This window comes from Ambystoma mexicanum, chromosome 7q (assembly GCF_040938575.1).
Source record: "Ambystoma mexicanum isolate Mex_15411 chromosome 7q, UKY_AmexF1_1, whole genome shotgun sequence".
Lineage (NCBI taxonomy): Eukaryota > Metazoa > Chordata > Amphibia > Caudata > Ambystomatidae > Ambystoma > Ambystoma mexicanum.
The window spans coordinates 1,062,983,404-1,062,990,337 of record NC_090941.1 but is presented as its reverse complement, the minus strand read 5'-3'; positions in this window follow the sequence as shown (position 1 = coordinate 1,062,990,337).

The following is a 6,934-nucleotide window of genomic DNA, read 5'->3' as shown; positions in this document are numbered from 1 at the left end:
CACATATATATTATGTAACATATATATTCTTTAAAACTATGTAAATGGCAAAAAGCTGTATGTAAATACTGTCTTTTTTTCTTAATCCACTGTTGATTTTTTCCCCCAAACATTATTTCATGTTAATACAACAATAGTGTACCACTCACTAATGTTGTACCAAATATAACACATACAATGTGATATTTATGAAGGTAAAAAAAGTAAACCTATATGTTCAATCATATGGAATTAAAAGTTTTAAGCTATCTTGTTAAACAAATTATACCGTTGTTTTCCCCAGTAAAAGAACCAGAGATTCACAAATAAACAAATACATATTACAAAAGCACTATCCTCAATTGTACTACGATCATAAATACAATTTACACTTCAATCACCATATTACAAACACTGCATACTCTGCCTATAGTACCTGTAATTTCTATTGCAAAAGCACGCTTTCAAAACGAAATACACCGCTCCTTGTGCAAATTTGGGAAAAATACATACAGTGGTTTGCACTGTAGGGGCAAGCAAAATGTTTTTTCCATTATCTCAATTATGATTTCTAAATTCTTGGGACCCCCCTTTAACTTTGCCGTCGCTAAACAAAACTGCACCAAACTTCGCAAAACCGTTCAGAGGTGGCCAAATACTTTATGTTGCAAAGTTTGGTAAGGATTCGACACATGGCGCCATAGTTATAAGCCACCCAAAACATGCTCTTTCTATGAGGACCAGTCTCTCTCGGTCTTGGACCAGCCGCGGCTGGCCATCATTATTAAAACTATTGTAAAATAATTGAATTGCAAAATATAATACTGGATAGCATTTTAACTAAAAGGTTATGTTTCAATATGAAGTAATATGACATATACCTCTATTCCATGCTTTTGCTAAAACATAAGGTGTTTCTGCATATTAGTTACGCAGACTTGTGATAAATTGCCTTCTTATTGCTATAACACAGTTCTTTACCAAGCTTTTGATTGAAATTATGTGACGTCAAAACTCTGATGCTTGGCTGTGCTTTCCATGCTTTACTCTTTTCCTATATCCTTTATTCTAATTGAATGTTTGTTTTTACAAAAAAGTTACAAGAAAAAGCCACTTAAGAAATAAAATAAGGCTACCTTCAAAAAACCAGATATTGTTAATGGTTGTTTTCTCATCCCATGCTCGGGATCTCTGTACCTCTGCATGGGATCTTCAGGAAGGTTGATTCATTTGCTGCCTTAAATTGTGCGCAGCACACAGAACTCAGGGAGGACAGGACCACCCAATGTGTACACACTTTCTATGAGTTGAGCAACTTAACCATAACTCCACGGCTGATCTTGTCTTGAAAATTGGATGAACTTATAAATAACCTTAAGAAACTTCTAAATTAAGTTAAAAATCATGTTATTACAAATATTGATTATTACTGTCATACTTGCACCTGTCCCCTTTGCTCCCGATCATCACCCCAATCAAATTCACAAAATATAAATGAAAGACCTTTTGAAAAAACGTCTCTTTCTCCTTCCCCCGATGACTTTCTAGAAATTCCAAAATCTCCAATTTATGTTTCCCATTCCGATACCCCAACCCTCTCACAAATATTTTGTATACTATAAATATGTTGTATATTATATTGTGATAAATTCCTTTAAAAACAAAAAATAAACCTATTAATAATCTGCAGACCATACGACTGTTCGGGGTCTCTGTTTACAAAAGGGGCACCCGCAGACATCGCGCTGTGTCCAGACATGTCCGGTCTGGCATGACACACTTTTACTTAGTCTGAGGACAGAGTGCCTGTTTGCAGACAACCATGCGCATACATCTGGCATCTCCTGCTGGAGGGGTGTCCGCAGACCCCGCCGCCACTGAGGACTTGTCCGGATGTCATCATGTGACCCTGCCCATGTGGCATGACGGCGTGTCTGCAGACAGTGTCTGTCCCCGCAGACAGTTTAAAACTGCATTTCTGGCCAATCTAGGGTATTTGAAGTTGAAAGTCTACCCTTCCAGAGCTCACAGGCCCATTCTTAGTTGATCTGGCAACTTTTCTTAACTTTCCAAAGCCTATTTTTTACTCGGTAGTTTGCAGACAGTCATGCAGTCCATGGTCTGTTCCTTTGAAGGGACCCACCCATTACTTTCAGTCATTCTCAATCTGGCTATCAGGAGAGCACCTTCTTATATTAATCGTATTTCTCATCACAATGGCATCTGTTATGTCCATCCCCCTTCACAGGGGCCACCACACCACAACCACCAACTTGAGGGCCTAGATAGGGGAACAGGTGCGATGAGGCATAGGAGGATAACCAGGAACAAGAGGAGGAGGTAGAGGTTTTTTGCCGCTGTTGGGGGTGTACCAAAAGTTGGGGCTGCTCAGGGGAAATGCATTAAGTGTATGGTCATACACAGTAATAGGAAACCTGGGTAGTACTCTTTTGGAACCACCTCCATTTGCCACCACACTTGATCCAATTATCCGGGTGCTCTGAGAAAGGCTGTTCCTTTCTCAGAGAGAAGCAGGTTAACATCCTCTACCCTATCTTCCTCAACCACTCCTGCCACCACACAGGGTAATCCTCTGGGGCAGATGATCCCGCCAGCTTCCTCGCAGAACATACAGGACGCTGTCCATCCTTACCTTTTGAGGATCACATTCTTCTGTTTGTACTGCAACACACCGCTTTGCAGGGGGGAGCAGTTCTGGAGTGCTCTCGAGGCTTTGGTCAAGGAGCATGAGAAACACTGCCCCTACCTTAGATTTAAGGTCCACCCAACATCTTCCCCTGTCCACCTGCCCCTCCGTATCTGGGGTTGGTGCCCCTTTCCCCCAATCCTCCCTTCTCTCCCTCACCTTGCCTCCTCGCCACTCCTACAAAAAAAACAAAATCCCCCAAAAATATAAAAGCCAGAAAGACAAAAAAAGGTTCCTTTAGGAGCCACATTTCACAGTTAAAAAATAGAAGAAAAAGAATATCACAGGACCCTTTTCAGACTGCATAGTCCGCAGACAGTACGATAGTCTGTGGACACCTTGAAAATTCCGGCCATGGGATGTGGGAATTAAAATCAATTAACCTGTTTTTCGTTTAAAAAATGGTGGCTCTTAAAAGAACCTTTTTTTAAAAAAATAAATGTTGGGCGTTTCATATACTGAACTAACAAATGTTCTACTGAACTTAATTATTTTATTTTTTCTAACTTTCACAAAAACTGCTTCTTATTTTTTTCCTGTTTTTCATTTTTATTTACTACAACTACTAACACCTCCATCAAGAAATACTGTGAAACTGTCCAAGATTTCTATTTCCGCATTCAACAACATCTGCATCCAACAGGACATAATACAGTTATGCTTATATTTTTGTAAGTATTTTTTTAACACTTTTACAAACTTATATATATATATGTATATATATATATATATATATATGTAGAAAAGGACTGGAAACCAATCCGAATTACATCGGCACTCCGGCTGTGATAAAAGCGAAAGACTGGATATCTCCAACAAATCCACACACAGGCTTGTGTACCGTGCAGTCAAAGTGTCCTTTATTATTTGAAATACATGGACAAAGGAGGCAGCAACGGTCTTGGATGCAAGAAAGGAACGACGCGTTTCACCCTACTCGGGCTTCGTCTGGTATGTGACACAGAGAGAGGACTGTAGTGTTATAGAAAAAAGTGTATAAGTCCTTTTTCAATGTTTTGCACTTAAGTAAAGTAACAAGTGGTAGACAAGAATGCAGCCATGTTGGAACTTGCATGACCACCCATTTCAGTGCATTCATGAGAGACACAGTGTTTTTTTTTACTATAGGCACTATAGTAATTCGAAACGCTTTTGTCATATCAAACCAATTATCCCATGTGGGTTGGGGATGGACAATTTGCCCGAAATTACTGGTATAAAATGATGTATTTTCATCCTAGTGTTCGCCAATGCCAACGAAATTAAGAGAAACGATTGTACATCGTCTTCTATTGTACTAGGTTTGTTTAATTCAGCCCTAGAGGGCCGACACAGTGTCTCAGCATGAACTGAAATGTGGTGTCAAAAAAGTTTACAAAATACATGTTGCAGACATCAAAATTGAAATATGCAGATGTTTCATAGGTAATAAAGTGCTGTGTGCTATGTAAACATTAAAGAACTATTAATTGACAAAGTGCTGAGTGCTATCAATAAAGTGCATAATATAAAGTGCATATTGCAAAATCACAAGTAGTTGGTAATTTGACCTAGGGGCTGTATGTAACCCTTGCGGGTGCCTCTATGGTATGTTCTATCCTACTCAGATCGCATCAACTCCACAGAAATTCGTTGAGAAACGCTGAAAAGCGCTAAAAAATGCCAAAAAGCGCAGAAGGGGATAAGGAAGGGGGGGGGAAGAGGGGCATAAAACTGTCATTAATATATATCAAAAGTATCAGAAATATTAAAAATATTTATACTAAAGCACATAAATTGATGTAATACAGCACAAATGGGCAGTATGTTACCCTCGCGGGCGCCCATGTGCTGTGACTTGAGGCTGTATGTAACCCTTGCGGGCGCCTCTATGGTGTGTTTCTGTCATACACCGGTCGATTCCGCTGTACATAAATATACTAAGGAAAACATGAAGTCCATAATATATATTGTGAATATTCATAATAAAACACACAGGTTGGTCTGATACAGACACAAAGGCAGTATGTTACCCTTGCGGGCGCCTATATATTGTAACTGTGCTAACCTGTATATTTGGCAATGTGGTAAAAGGTAATTAATGCAAATGAAAGAATAAATGTTACCTTTTCAAATTGTTATAAGAGCATATTTTGAAAGAAGTTAAAGTGCTTGATGTTGTGTGTTAAAATCACACCTTATAATTCAAGTACAAACAATATAAAATATAATAAAATCCACAATGAATGAATATATCATTTGATGAAAAAATGGAACCTACAACTAGAGATTAAGGTGCATTGTACTAGATGTCACATTCATGTGTCAGTGTTTTATGCCTAAAGTTTTTAGTGGATATGGAACATAATATTTTTAACATTCAAATTATTGCCCTCTCCCATACTTCAATCCCATCGTTACATTTAAAGCAGTCCTGCAATTGATACACGTTGTTTTGGGGAGACTTGCGATGCGATTGACAACTGAATGATAAATGCACTTTACATATTGATAAAAACAGCACTCAATGAAACTAAAGATAAAACATCCTCTCCCTTGGCTAAATTACTAATTTAAAATGGTTTGTGATATAAAAAAACACACAATAAAAGTAAAAAGTGCTTGCAGGGAAAACCGCATAAGGATGCACCGGCGTCCAAATCAACCTTAGTTTCCTAAAAAACGTATTTCATTGTGCATACACACCAAAAATACAAAATATACAAAAATGCGGAGTATTTGGAAAAGTTGGGAAAGGCTCAGGTCTATCAATGATTGGAATTTTGGAGTCTTGGAATGTTTAAGATCCCAAAAATGCATATAATTCTTTGTCACGATTGTGACCTCCAGGATACTTGATATTAAAATCTACTATATATCTGGATTCCATTTGTCTGAGTATTCGCAGTCTATCCCCTCCTCTTGGGTGAATTTTTACTGAGTCAATAATGAAATACTTAAAAGAACTGATATCATTTTGATGTACCTCTTCATAGTGTTTGGCAAGTGGGTAGGACATATCATGATTTTTAATTGCACATAGATGTTACAATATTCTTAGCCTGGCTTCCAATTTGGTGCTACCTACATACCATAAATTGCAGGAACAAGTAATCATATAGATAAATTGTGTAAAGCATCTCAGATCTTGTTTGATTTTGACTTCTTTCTTCGTTCGAGGATGTGAGAACATTTTCATGTTTATTCCATGACGACATGCTTTACATTTAGCACAGGTAAAAAAAACAGATATTTCGGTAGGTAGCCAGGTGTTAGTACTTTGTTTAGGTGATTGGAACATACTAGGTGATAGTTTACTTTGTATAGAAGGTGGTTTTCTATAAGTCACAGTGGCATGTGTTGGCAAGTGGGGACTGATGTCCTGATCTCGTTTCAGAAGATGCCAATGTTTCTTTAAGATCTGTTGAGTTTCCTTTGCTCCAGAATTGAATGTGGTGATAAATCTAAGTGAGCAATCTTCATACGGTTGATCCTTTGTTGGATCTTTGGTTCTTTTAGCCAGAATCATCTCTCGGGTTTTTTTGCAGGTTTGGTCGTAGGCTTTGTTTATAACTGTTTTCTTGTAGCCTCGGATTGAGAATCTAGCCGCAGTTTTTTTGGCATTTATTTCCCATATTTCATTCTCGCTACAGTTTCTTTTTACCCGTAAGAACTCTCCGTATGGAATACTGTCTTTGAGACATTGTGGGTGCGCACTGGTTGCATGTAATAATGTGTTAGTACTCGTTTCTTTTCTGTGCAGTTCTGTGCTTATGCTGTTTCCAATGGCTTTCACCTTGATGTCTAAGTAAACTTATTTCTGTTTTGCTGTGATGTTCCGTAAATTGTAAATTCTGCTGGTTTTGATTCTGAATGTGAAAAAAAGTTATCCATTCAGTGTTCGTCCCACTCCAAATAATAAATAAGTCATCAATGTATCTTTGCCACATAATTACTTTATCTGTGTGTTCTTTGTAGTTGTCATTATGGAAAAGATCTTCTTCCCATGCATCCATGTATAGATTAGCAAAGGTAGGAGCCACTCCTGTGCCCATTGCCGTGCCACACATTTGATTATAATATTTAGAATCAAACATAAAAGTGTTGTGTGTTAAAATGAAAGAAAGCATGTCTAAGAGCACAATGGAGTGTTCTCTAAAACTCAACGGTCTGGTTGACAGGAATCTTTTGACTGCTTGCAAACCTTTTGAATGAGTAATGCATGTATAAAGGGAAACAACATATAACGTGACCAAAAGAAAGTTGGAT